This window comes from Crotalus tigris, unplaced genomic scaffold, assembly GCF_016545835.1.
Source record: "Crotalus tigris isolate CLP2741 ecotype Arizona unplaced genomic scaffold, ASM1654583v1 scf7180000023829.5930981, whole genome shotgun sequence".
Taxonomy (NCBI): domain Eukaryota; kingdom Metazoa; phylum Chordata; class Lepidosauria; order Squamata; family Viperidae; genus Crotalus; species Crotalus tigris.
This window is the reverse complement of record NW_024100213.1, coordinates 3933135-3946612: the sequence shown is the minus strand read 5'-3', so window position 1 is coordinate 3946612 and position 13478 is coordinate 3933135.

The window sequence follows — 13478 nt, the reverse complement described above, 5'->3', positions numbered from 1 at the left end:
ATTTAATGTATTTGTTAAATTTATTTGATGCCTATCTCACTACAGGGCAACTCTAGGTAGCTTACAATAATAAAAAGGAAAAATGAAAAGAGTGTGAACAGAGCAGAACAGAAGTAAGATAATGGATCAATAAAACATACAATGAAAAAGAATAAATGAATAGATACAGGGATGTGAAGATGTAGGCTTAATTTGTTTGTTTATTTTATTATTTGTTAAACTTATTTGCCAGCTATCTTACTACAGAGCTACTCTAGGTAGCTTACAACAATAAAAAGGAAGAAATGAAAAGAATGTGAGCAGAACAGAAGTAAGATGTTGTTGTTGTTGTTGTTTTTAAAGTAAGAATATTGAAGTAAGATATTGTTGTTGGTTGCAAAGTCGTGCCCAATCCATCGCGACCCCATGGACAACGTTCCTCCAGGCCTTCCTGTCCTCTACATATCTTCTGGAGTCCATTTAGGCTCATGCTTACTGCTTTAGTGACTCCAGCCAGCCACCTCATTCTCTATCATCCCCTTCTTCTATTGCAATAAAATAAACAATGAAAAAGAACACAACAAGAAATACAATTATATGATAACCAGAATAGAAAGATGAACAGGTAGAAAGCAGAGCTCGGGAGAGGAGGGAAGGTGGAGTCTGCCATCAATCCATTCTACCACTTCCAGAATGAAACTCTCCCATTTGGACCCCAGGCTAAGCGACAGAGCCAGGTCTATTGGCTCTTGTGGAAGGATAGGAGAGTGGTGGCAAATCTCACCTTGGAAGATAGGATATTCCAAAGTGCTGCAGCAGAAAAGGGTCTTCTGGATCCAGGCAGATGAAATTCTTTGAATGGTTGGGAATCTGAAGTAGGCCTTCTCTGCTGGCATGATTAGGACAGGTTTTTCCTAGTGGGATGAGGTGGTTCATCAGATAGCCTGGACCTCTGTCATTAAGCGCATTAAAAAGTCATAACAACTTGAAAGTCCAACACCTTGAACTGCCCTTGGAAGCACACCAATAGCCAGTGAAGTTTTCAGAGGAGAGAGATAATATGGTCCATACCTGAGGCCACAAAGACTGTTCTCTTTGCACTTTGTACCAGCTGAAGCTTCTGAATGGTTTTCAAGGGTAGCCCCATGTGGAGTGCATTAATTACAAATGAAAGGACTTAAATGTTCCTCAATGTTATGAACTTAAGTTGTTGTAGCTGAGTATGAAAGCAACCATTTACATCTTGGTAGTAGCTAAATTCTGCATTCTCGTGTATAGTAATAATGGAAAAAATCAGATGTGAGTTTCATGGGAAATGCAGAAATGTTCTGCATTAATGCAATCTGCAGAATATGAATGCTTTAAGTTTGATGATGAAAATAGATGATAGATAATAGATGATGATGATGATGTGTGTGAGAGAGAGAAAGAGAAGAGATAGATAAAGGAAAAAACTTATACCATCAAGCTTGCTTCAGTTTGCTATGTCTCCATAACAAGAATTCATAAGAAGATAAACAGAATTCTTCATATGTTGTTCACTGCAAGCATGGTTGAGAAACTGAGCACATATTATCCACTACGGTGAGATGTGCTGGGGATTTTTAAAATAAAATTATGGCAAATTATGGCAAGTATTTCTGTAACATCATCTGCACATACATCAACATATACAAATTGATTGCCACTCTTTCATGTTTTTGGTGACAATTTTTTTTCTTTCTTGGCAATGTATAAATTGGCCATTCTCACTGAGGCATGTACAACTTATTATACATAATTTATCTAGCTTAGTTTTGCTTAACAGAAATGGAAAGGAGTATCAATCAGATTTTCTGCATAGTAATGGCATGTTTTCATCATTATTATGAGCAAATTTTGAAGTATGCCCAGATTGGTAATGCAAATGAAAGTAATGTTTTTATATATACACAACAATGTTGATATTGCCTTTCCACATACATAACAGAAGGCTTTTGTTCAGTCCATTTTGAATTGGTTTTGCATCCAAAAAATAATAAAAAACCAACCTCAAAATTTCAAAGGTCTTAAGCCAAAACTCAAATTAGGAAAAAGGTTATACTTCTCCATTCTTATTATTTAACCCTCCTAAACTGAAGCTTCATGGACACACTTTATAAGGCCTTTCAGAATAGAGCCTAAAGGATTATTAACCATTTTAACTAAATTAAAACTGCCATGGAGATTATGCCATGCCTAAATATACAATATATATTAATATATAGTCAGAAGTTGAACCAACCATCATGGATTTTCTTTTTAAAGGCGAGAAATAGTGTTTGGCTTTGTTTTAAGTAGCTAGCTATTTTGTTCATTGATACTATTTGCTTTATGTAGTTCTGGTTTCCAAATATTCTTACTGCAACAGAATTGAGTTGAACCATGTGCATTTTTCTTATCAAGAAGAAGGAGAAGGAGAAAAAGAAAGAAGGATCATTCACAACTTTGCTTCCTTAAAAAGCGGTGGTGGGGGGAGGATCATCTTCTGGAAGATGTAAACTCCTCTGGGGACATGACATAAGAAGGGTCTGAAAAAAGACAGTCAAGTTCATCCCTACATAAAATCTCATATATACACACACACACACACACACACACACACACACACATACATATATAGAAATATATATATGCACACACACACACACACACACACACACACATATATATATATACATACATACATACATACATACATACATACATACATACATACATACATACATATATATATATAGGTCTTTGGTTGTTCGGGTTTTCTCCCGCGTAAAATTGGAAGTGTCTTGGCAACGTTTCGACGAAGTCACATTCGTCATCTTCAGGCTGGTGTTTTTAGCTTCTTGCTTTGAGCAGCAATGTGTGGTTTTAGCTGTTTCTTCCTTTTAACTGCCAGTGGGGTATGAACTGATTGGATGGGAGCTTGGCTGTGTTCTGATTGGGTGGAGGTGTGTTCTGAATGGTTAGGGGCTTGGCTGTGCTCTGATTGGCTGGGGGAGTGTTCTGTTTGGTTGTGCTCAGGTTAATCTGAGTTGCAGAGGGGTTTAAGGTTTTGGGGTTAGGGAGTCGTTTGTCAATAAGGGCAGGTTTCCAAATGGCTGGTAGGCGGGAGGTATCATCTCGTGATGATATATAATTTTGGCACCAAAAGACTCATTGGGGCTTATTTTCAGGGAAATGCAGTTTCAGGGTGATCAGCCTGGCTGGATGCCCCACCCACCCAGTGCATGCACAAGAGGCAGCGAGCACACGGGGGCCAATGGTGTCTGACAGCAGCCGCAGCCTGCTGACCCCTTGGCACAATGCAGGTAAGTCCAAGCGCAGAGGCATGGGGGACGCATGCGTTGTATAGCTGCCTGGCTCGTGTGAGCCTCCCTTGAGCCAGGTGGCCGTACAGTGCATCCAGATTGCCTGCTTTCCCCCCCCCCATGCCTCTGCCTCCATCTGTTGACAGTGCCACATGTCAGGCTCCCATAAGCCAGTTGGCCATGCAGTGCATCCAGATTGCTTGCCTCCCCCCACCCGCCTCTGCCCCTGAATTTGGACTTACCTGTGTTATGCAGGCTGTGGTTGCTGCCAGACACCATCGGCTCCCGCACACTTGCCACCTCCTGTGCTGGCCATGCCCACCTTCTGGGTTTATTTTTGGGGTAGGGCTTATATTAGGAGTGCACTAAAAATCAGGTTATGGCTTATTTTCTGAGTGGGTCTTATTTTCGGGGAAACATGGTATTTCTAACACTAAAAAAATAATGTTTTAACAGAAGTCAATCATGTCAAAATATAAGCTGAATTCATCAAAAGCATTCTGGAAAAGGTTAATATAGGATCCTTGGTACTCTCTGAGCTTAGTGGTTTTCCTACAGACATTTAATTACCAAACTAGGTAACATCATCAATATACAATATACAAGTTTCTTAGCTTGGTAATGAAACGTCTGTTTAAAAAAAAAACCACTAAGCTCAAACAGCATCAAGGACCTTATGGTTCAACCCTGAACTTCAGATTTATCTTATATCAAAGATTAATATCCTTCTTGGAGTTCTCAGATGGTAAGAAACACTCTTAAAAGCCTTTGGCTACCACTGAAAGGGACATTTTTGTACTTATAGAGTTCTAGATCACAAAATAGTTTTCTCCCCACCCCTAATACTTTTTTTTAGAAAATAAGTGCAAACTAAGTCATACAATCCAACCCGAATGTTGCATTATTCTTAAATGTGTAATAAACCAAATCTTTTATGCTAATAGAAACCCTGCTCAGTAGGAAAGAGTGATTTATTCTGGAATTTTGCCTCATTTATATTGAAAAAAATCATGATGACCATACATTTTCTAAGATTAAACTTTATTAAGTCAATTACAGTGCTTGTCTCCTATAGTCCCACTGAAAAAAAGGTTAAGCTAAATTTAATAGACCACCTTGCTCTCTGCATTATTCACTCATTCACTGACATTTCGGAGTTATGGCAATATGTGATCATAAATAAAGTCTGGATATTACCTGTGCCTTGATCTGATTTTTTTCTGACATTAAATGAATTATTTTGGTGTAATTATTGCTGCTCATATGCTTTGATCTGTAATTCAAGAGGACTCAAATTTACAATAGGCATCTCCACTACTGTACTGTCCAAGTCTCTCTTCTGAAAGCATTTTTAATTATTGCTTCAGTAGGACTGTCTAAAAAACAAGTTTCTTTTCAGGTTTATTGGCAAAGCATTTGCTCTCTGACCCCTAAATCTTTCCCCAACCTAGTAGCTTCCAATATTCTGGGATTGCAACTCCTAGAACTCCCATAAAAGATGACAGCAGGTTGAAAAATTAAATACTGTGTACAACTTATACTCTCAACTTCAATATTGAGTATCTCCTTTAAAAGGGCAAGGGAAAAATATTCGCTGTTTGATACCATGGACAAGACACTACTTAGGCAGGTAGATCAATGATCTGGCTTAATATGAGGCAGCTTTTTAAATTCCATAATGTTTATAGGTTAGGATGTTAGGATGCATGTTTGCCAATCAAATGGTCCCAGGTTCAGGCATTTTCATAATGCATATTATGTTATACGTAATTAGTTCTGTACCATGTACACTGTACCCCATTATAACTGCTCAAGTTCTTCATATTGCACCTATTTTACATCTCTCTCCTTTCAAGCCTGGCTAATATGACAAAGTAATGCTTCCTTGTGTAAAGTTTTGAAAAAGTAAGAAGCAAATAGATTAGACACATATTTTTTACCATGATAGACAACACACTAAGATTCAGGTTCAGAAAATTTTTCAGATAAAGGAATAAAAGCAACCTTCCTACAAGAGCATTTATCTTCTCCTCACTTCTCCCTCAAGTATTTGCTTGAGATCACAGTTTCCTATGCTGCTTTCTATAAAAAGAACTAATGGAGATAATCATATATGATGTGAAGCATTTAATTCAGTGTACAGAATGTGTCCTTTTTTCACACTCCATTAGTGATCTGCAAAGATGAGATTGTAAAAATTTGGTTGGATGGCCATTCCACCTGAGAGATCACACCATTTGTAATAGTATGTATTCAATCCCACATTTTGCATTCTACCCTAAAGATTTTTTTGCTTTATGCAGCACTATGTAATTGGAGATCCTCAGGACCAAGTCTTCTAATAGAGCAGACTGATTAAGCTATATTTAAAAAAATGGAAATTGAGATGGAGGCTTTCTACTCTGCCACTGAAATCACCATTTTCATAATTTTGAAAAATTATATTTTCAAATGGCCATCAAGCAATTTTTTTCTTATTCTGTCACTAATTTGGGATGAGAGCCTCTTCTTTGTCTCAGCCTAGAGGATTTATAGCTGTATCAGTTTCATAATCAGTTTCTTAATGCCCATTCACTGGGAATCAATAATACAAATCTCCAACAACAGGGGAAATCAACTGTCCTAGATTTTTATTCAGTACAATCTGGCACATTCCTACAGTATACTTAAATTTTATTGCTTAATTGATTTAAATATCACATATTTAAAGACCTAAAAATAAGTTTTGTTACAAGGATGAGATACTATCCCATTTGAGGAGAAAGAGAAAAATAGTTGACCAAATTAAATATCTGAGCCATAAGATCATATTTTCTTTAAATCTAAATAATTCAACTTTCCAAGTAAATATATTCAGTAACAATCACACACAAAATATGAAGGTAGCCATTGGGGAGTTGTCTTATCAGTTATATTGCATTAAATGGCAGGTGCCCAATCAAAGTCATTAATGGGTCTGCATCTTTGGTTCCCAGAGATCATGATACAGTCAAACTAGGTGATTTTAAAAAGTAGGAGAATCCCAGGATTTGCAGAGGTGATAACATTACCCTTCTCCTAATTATATATAAGGATCTTGGTACACTGGAGTATCATACAGAGAAGAAATTCACAATTTTATTAGCTTCAGGGCTATAGAAACCTTTGCCTAGTGTTATTGATCATCATGTGACTTTTTGTCCTGATATAGTGAAGATAGTTTGTCAACTATGCCAGTGAAAAATTGTTAAAAAGTTACACTGACCTTCTAAAAGGGGAGAGGTGAAGTTGGGGTTTCTGCCTGCTCATTTCAAAAGTAGTTGCAGACATTCAAACAAGTCAGCCTCCCCTTGTCTCAAGCATTCAACCATTCCTTCATACTCACAGGCATCCAAGCCAGAAGTTCAGCTCCCTGTCTAATTGATTCACACACTGGTGTTTTCAAGGACATGTCACACAGAGTCTTATCTTACAAAGTCAGTAGGCTAAAACAGAGTAGGTGTGAATGTGTAGGGGAAACAAAGATAGCAAATGGCATACAGGTGAGGAATCCAGAGGTTGCATCTGAAGATTAACAGGTATTATAGGCAGATTGGATGACTATCAGTCAACTGCCAGGACCACAAACTATGGTAAGCAGCATATCCTGCTTGGAACTTGACTTGGAACTCAGCTGGACTGCTGAAAGGCAACACTGCTTAAAAGCAGATCTTAGAACATGGCCTGCTTCACCTAGAAGAGGACATGCTGAAACCTTACAACTACGTAATACTGATTTTTAATATACCTATCTAATTCTATTCCCAAATGTTCGAAAATATAATTAAGATTCAGTATGATTTGATTTCTTTCAAAACTAATTACTAATGCAGCAGTATCAAGGTATCATGTATTCAGGCACATCAGTAACAGGGAAAATCATGTTTGTGTTTATATTATTTTAGAAGCTTGGAAATGTTTACATTATCATATAGTACTATCCCCAAATCTTCCCACTTTTATTCCAACAGGCCTTGGATATCCGAGTTATGGAGAACCAACCTAAAATGAAAGAGCCATAAACATGTATTTCTCTTGTCACAAATACTACAGTTTAAACAGCCATTAATGTCAATGATCCATGACCTATCTGTTCAACTCTATTTCCAGAAGAATTATAGAATGATAAGGAAGGGGGAAAGAAAAAGAGCTGCTATGGGAAATGCATGGAAATAAGGGGGGGTTTGTGTGTGTGTGTGTGTGTGTGTGTGTGTGTGTGTGTGTGTGTGTGTGTGTGTTTCTTAATGCCGAATCAAAATTGCCAAAGCATCTCCACATCTACTCTGCAGGAGTTGTCACCTACCAAAGAAATAATGAAATCAAATGTTTGTCTTGGATCAAATAATGGGAGAAGAAGCACAGAGGTTAGCAACTGCTCAATGGCTATGTTGAGATCTGTCAGTCACTGTCAAGAGCAGGAGAGATTAAAGAGGAGTGAAATGAATCATGGCAGGATTTATAGGGAAGCAGGAAAATTATAATTGCTATGAAATACTAGATAAAATGTTATTCAAGACAGGACAGGGGTTATCAATAACTAGTAAATATAGAAGGATTAAAAAAAAAAATATTGGCATTTGTTCCATCTAAAAAAGAAAAATCACCTATTTGGTGCCCTCCAGATGTATTAAAATTGCAATTCCCTGAAGTCCTACCCCTTTGCTGATTTGGAATTCTCAGCCTATTTGGAAAGTGCTAGTTTGGGAAAGACTGAAGTAACTCAATTATCAACATAAAGCATTTTAAAAGACTATGAATAAAAAAAATATAATTGTATTAGGTTTGTAGTGGTTTTGACATAAAGCAGATCTTAGAACATGGTCTGCCTTACATTACCCTCAAACCTCAGCAAATCTGATAGCTTTGTGCTTCTAAAACAGGAAATTCCACATGGCCATAATGTTACATATAACCACCAAGAGACTGGTTCTTGGTGCTTTTGCTGAAATTAAATGAGATAAATAAATCTTGTGTATTTTATTAGCCACCCAAATCATTGTGAGTATTATGGAATTTTGAAGTCAAGAGGGAATTTCAAAATAAATCTCTGAGCATGGAGTAGCCTCCTGCTTCCATTCATGTGTGGGTAACAACTGAGACCTAAACCATTGCTAGATCCACTTACATTTACAGATAAATTGACCAACCTTTATCACAGAGACAGAATAGAAGAACTAAGCTCTCTTCTTCATTTCAGGCTATTATGCTCAAACTAACTTGCTTTACCCAACAAGCAATAGCAATGGCTAAATTCCCACAAGAGCTTGAATCACAAACTTCCCTCCCAACTTAGCCCTGTCTAGTATGTCATGCAAAGTCCGTCATTATGGCTTAGTAAGATATGTAAACCCAGCCACTGAAAAGAAGAGCAGAAACTGAAGCACAAAAACGCTGCTTTAAGATATAAATTATTCCTCAAATCAAAGGAATTTATTTTAATGTTAAAGCCAAACATAAGTGTTTGAAAATTGACTGCCAGAGCAAGGGAAGGTTAATTAAGTGGTTAGACTAAAGAACTGAATATGCAGAAGATGTTAGTCTTGCCTTACCAAAGGCTAATTTTAATTCAAAACTTAATGTTCTAGCAACCTAAATGGGATGCAAGCCATCCAAATCTGATAATGATTTCCTTCTCCCAACTTCTCATTTTCTTCCATCCTCTTTGCTATACTTTTCATTCAAAGAACCTCATCTTCAAGTAATTACATTGTAAGACTTTTTTTTAGTATATTAGGCAATTCTGTGACCCCACTGAGTTTGGTGTGGCCAGAATTAACAATACATTGTAAGCTGACCATATTTTTTTTTTTTTTAGCCCATTGCTGGATAGTCCTGTGATCATCTCCAATGTGTATACATCATTACAAATAGAAAAATAATATAGTGGCAAATGAACTACAAAAAAATAAATCAATATTTACTTACCCAAACAAATAAACAGAATGGATGACTATGGGTGTGCAAAAAGCAGTGATAGCAGAAGCGACTTCTAACTTCCTGCTGGCTTCCCCATTGCCTTCACTTATGGGAATCTGACACGGAGCATCAAAAATTGCGACCAAGTTATCACTGGGATGTTGCAACAGCCATGACTTTGTGAATAAAAGTGGTCTAAACATCATGGAAATTTCAGTTTCACAGGAGTAATAGATCCCGGTTTTTTATGCATTAAATGATTGGATTTTAGATATCTTAATTCAAAAACTGTTGTGGTATAATGCACTGTTTGAGCTAATTTGAAAGTACAAACAGACTAACATATACAGAGTTTTAGTAAAATAGAGATGGTGGCTGATAAGATGGAGAAACATTGAGGTGGAATAGTGGCAGGATTTGTATTCTTATCATTTATTAATCACATTTATATGGTCTCCCATGTCATGGAAAGTGAAAGCATTTATAAAGTGTTTTGCTACATCATCTATGTCAAAAAATAGAGTTTAAGTTACTGTTCATTTTGTTTCTATCTAACATAAAACTATGCCATTTGAGGCTTTCTTTGTATTACTTGCAAGCAGGCCACTTTAGCTCACTGTGTTCAGCAGGTCAGCGGTTCAAATCTCACCGGCTCAAGGTTGACTCAGCCTTCCATCCTTCCGAGGTAGGTAAAATGAGGACCCAGATTGTTGGGGGCAATGTAAATATATATATACATTGCTTACTGGTGTACACCGCTTAGAGAGTGCTCGCAGTATATAAGTCTCATAAATAAATAAATAAATAAATAAATTCCCAGGGAATAAAGGCATATTTAAAAAATGTTGCACCCAATTGAAAGCAATAAATTACATCATCATTACAATGGAACTATATAACATATAAAATGGCAATATGAATGTACAATGTGATCGTTTGGCAGTATTCTTTTGATGGAGTGTTAAAAAGTGGCTCCTTTATCTGCTTTTGCCAAAAATGGACTAATGCTTTTTCTGCGCTTTCATTCATAGCTTTATTTAAGTATTTGTTGAATTTACATTATGACTTTTCTCCAAATGCTCAAGGAAGTACTGTATGTGCATAGCTCTGTAAAGTACCTCAGATACTCTTGTACAATTATACACTTGCTATAATCAGATGGCAATTAAATACACAATCAAAAGAACTTTTTTGAGAATAAAACAGCTGATAAGAATCTACCGTATCAAGCTTTTCTTCTGCATAACTAAAATCAGAATTATTTTTGTTTTAAATTTTGAATCAGCGTAATGTTGGTGACTGTCTTTGAGATGCTCACAAGGAGGTGATTGCTCATTTCTCAATCTTTGCACAAAAAAAACAAGGTGGCTGGTTCTTTGCTGCTAAGATATTCATTCATGCTTACGGTTTTAATTTCACTTCCCATGCTTTTGCCTGTCAAGTCAGAAACAGATTAGAAGTGATGAATGGAGAGAGGGCAAAGCAATGACCCCAATAGACAGACAATCCAATGAGTAGAAGCCAGACAGCTGAGTCTCCAGTGCATTGGCACATTTGGCTTCAAAAGCAAATAGAAGACTTTTGAGCAGACTTGCAGTCAGAAATTCTGACAGCTAACAAGGATTCTAAGAAACAGCTTGGAATGATCTTACTTTCAAACAAGCCAATTGGAAGTTAGTTGCATTCAGAATGCTCAGGGGAAAGAATGGAAAATAAGCTGTGATTTGGGAAAATCTAAAATCTGCCATCAAGCTAGTCCATGGGTCAAAAATTCCACATTTCTCTCCTTTGCAATCAGTGCTCTGTCAGCTGCTGAATAAAATAACCCAACTTTTGTAAACTTTTTCTGAGGATTATCTTTGCCTTAGTGGTTCCCTTGCTGTGGAATTCTCTACTGAAAAAATGTTCATTTGATGGCAACTTTAGTCTCTCATTTAATTGCCTTAGTTTTTTGTAGATATTATTTAGAGTCTTTGTGTTCACTGTCAGTGGGGTAGGCTTTATAAGTAGAGCGTCTATATGGCATTTTCTATCACTTACACAGCTTTATAATCATTATTAGTTACTTAATTGAAAGTGAAGAGGAACTAAAGAGCCTCTTGATGCGGGTGAAGAAGGAGAGTGCAAAGGTTGGCTTGAAACTCAACATTAAGAAAACCAAAATCATGGCATCCGGCCCTCTCAATTCCTGGCAAATAGATGGGGAAGAAATGGAGGTAGTGACAGATTTTATTTTTCTGGGCTCCAAGATCACCTCAGATGGGGACTGCAGCCAAGAAATTAAAAGACGCTTGCTCCTGGGGAGGAAAGCTATGGCAAATCTAGACAGCATACTAAAAAGCAGAGATATCACCCTGCCAACAAAAGTGCGTATAGTCCAGGCCATGGTTTTCCCAGTTGCAATGTATGGCTATGAAAGTTGGACCATAAGAAAGGCTGAGCGCCAAAGAATTGAGGCCTTTGAACTATGGTGCTGGAGAAGATTCCTGCGAGTCCCTTGGACTGCAAGATGTTCAAACCGGTCAGTCCTAGTGAGGTAGATGAAAAATTGCCATTAAGAGAAATGATAAAGTACTTTTGAATTATATTTTAATTAACAGAGGTGATGTTTTGAAAGCATTAACTAATACTATAAACTGGCTGAGTGTGATGACCTGTGTGCAATTCTATGAAGAAACATTTTTACAAGAAGTGCCAACCAAAAGTCACAAATGGTATAAGATATTACATGTGTAGGGGAGTGTGGTTCTCTGCACATTGTATAAACTTCCCTTTTTCCTATGTGTGTGGTCTCAAGATATGAACTTCTCTCTTTTAGTGTGTTAAAGGTAGATAAGAAGTCATCCATTAGGTTAAGCGTGGGCGGCAAGCTGTATAAAAATGACACCCTGGGAGTAACTCAGGGTTCAGAATCTGTCATGCTAATGCTCTAAACCATTGTGCACAAATAAACCCTTGGTGGTCTTGTCTTCTGATGTAAGTATCGTGGTTTTTCCACAACACTAGAAGAGATCAACCCCGACTGCTCTTTAGAAGGCCAGATCCTGAAGTTGAAACTCAAATACTTTGGCCACCTAATTAGAAGGAAGGACTCACTGGAGAAGAGCCTAATGCTGGGAAAGATTGAGAGCAATAGAAGAAGGGGACGACAGAGAATGAGATGGCTGGATGGAGTCACTGAAGCAGTAGGTGTGAACTTAAATGGACTCCAGAAGATGGTAGAGGACAGGAAGACCTGGAGGAACATTGTCCATGGGGTCGCGATGGGTCAGACATGACTTTGCAATTAACAACAACAACAAGTTATTTTATTTAACAAACCAAAGTGACGGCAAACAAAGGGTACTGTCATGGTTCCGAAAGATGAAACTCTTCAAAGACGTTTGAGGCATTGTTTACCTTAAAGAACCTTTATTTGAGCAGCATAGCTTCCAAACGTACATAGTTGAAGCCAAAATCTGAATTCCCCTCCCTTTAACACATAGATCAAAGCACAATTCCCTCCTCTAATTAACAGTCATAAATCACATTCTCTAATTAGTTTAAAATGCTGGCTTTCTGTAGAGTTCTTTCCCGTCATGCCTTATCAGCTGTTATTACAATATTGTATGTCTAACTAACTCCCATCACAGGTACATCATCATCATTAGAATGAAATAATAGCATTTGAACAATGAAAATGGCATCACACTTGCCAAAATGAATCAGTTGACAATCTGCTAGCATTGGTAGAAATGGCCATGGAAATCCTATAAATGATTAAATGATTATGCCATGGAATTTGTATATTGCAGCCTAATTTCCTGGCATTTGTCATGTATGCTATAGGTAGGTGAGTTAAAATAGTGATAAATGACATACCAATGGATCAGAGTAGCTAAGATATACAATGTTAGATAAGTGAACTGGAAATTATTTTGAAACAAAAAATATCTTCTCTCTCTCTCTCTCTCTCTCTCTCTCTCTCTCTCTCTCTCTCTCTCTCTCTCTCTCTTTCTTTCTGTCTCCCCATTCCTTTTCTCAGTTATCTTCATGTTATTGTGAGATTCAACTTTCTTTATGATGTCTTGTTGATGGGGGGAAAATCGTCTGAAACAAAACATATAAAAATAGTCAATGAAATTGAGGTAGTGCTAATGTGTTGACTCACAGGATTTAGTACCACTTAACAGCCCCCTTAAATTGGCCTCACAGATTCCCCAGGCTTCTATGTCTTTTGCTGAAAACAAGCCCTCTCAC